The sequence below is a fragment of the Octopus bimaculoides genome, chromosome 6, assembly GCF_001194135.2.
Source record: "Octopus bimaculoides isolate UCB-OBI-ISO-001 chromosome 6, ASM119413v2, whole genome shotgun sequence".
In the NCBI taxonomy this organism is placed as follows: domain Eukaryota; kingdom Metazoa; phylum Mollusca; class Cephalopoda; order Octopoda; family Octopodidae; genus Octopus; species Octopus bimaculoides.
Genome location: NC_068986.1, coordinates 71,183,670 through 71,184,874, shown reverse-complemented (window position 1 = coordinate 71,184,874; position 1,205 = coordinate 71,183,670). Strand labels below are relative to the sequence as shown.

Here is a 1,205-nt window from a genome sequence, read left to right as displayed (position 1 = left end):
TGTTAATAATGAAAGAAAGAAAATGGAGAATTATGAATGTATAATTGATTTATTTGTTTGATATTATGAGGTTTAAATTTTTTTATAAAAACAATACGAATAAATTATAAATCATAAAGCTCAAAAAGGAGAAATGGCAAATGCCAAAGACCTACATATATGTTTCTATTCATACCCTAAGTGATTCTTAATTCCAAGCATTTGAGTAGGGTCAAATCTTAAGAATTAGATATCATTTTCAACTATGTGGGGCAGAATTTCAACAGGGCTTTATGATAACAAAGGTTATCATATTTCTTGAAAGGATTCAGACGAATTACTAAGTAGTTTAAAAAGTTAGATCATATATATTATGCGTATGCATTTAACTAGTGAATTATCCATGTAAGTGAAGATAAAATAAAATAAAATGACATAAAATAAAAAGGTAAAGTAAGAAGAGAAAAGATAAAATTAAAGAAAAATATAAATGCATGTAGAATATATAATATATAAATTTAAATAAAAGGAAAGAACAATACTTAAAAATACAAGGGAAGAAAAATTATATAATAAAATAAATGAAGGATAAGCTAGATAGTAAAAAAAATAATTAGCCGACCGTTATAAATGAATTATTTTCATTGGTTTGGTAATTGATACAGTTCAGAATATATGTGGATGGCTAGCGTTCACATCATATTGTGTCATATACAAAATCAAGTATAGACAAAAGTTTGAAATATCTGACCGTTAAGATATGTACGCTCATAAAACCCCGATGAGATTGTGCCCCACATAGTTGAAAATGATGAGCAATTTTTAACATTTAACCCTACTCAAATGCTTAGACTTACGAATCGCCTAGGGGCATGAATCGAAACATATATGTAGGTCTTTGGCATCCGCCATTTCTTTTTCTGAGCTTTATAATTGATAACTTACTTGTATTGTTTTAACAAAAAACAAATTCAATCTCATAATATATAAATTCTCCATTTTCTTTCTTTCATTATTGACAATATGTTTTGATATAATAATCCCTAACATATCTTCAAGACTTTCTTCCTATATGATAGTGATTAAACAATGAAGTTTTGGGATTATTTAATCTCTAATCAGAACCTGATTACTCGAATTTACTATATATATATACATACATACACACACACACGCACACACACACACACACACACACACACGCGCGCACACACACACACACACAC

At 28.1% G+C, this 1,205-nt stretch overlaps 1 protein-coding gene across 1 annotated transcript in view; it reads right to left on the bottom strand.

Annotated features, from left to right (window-relative positions):
- Positions 1 to 1,205, bottom strand: part of LOC106873438 (glutamate receptor ionotropic, kainate 2) — a 79,416-nt gene that overhangs the window by 51,037 nt on the left and 27,174 nt on the right. The gene's annotated exons all lie outside the window — the stretch shown is intronic.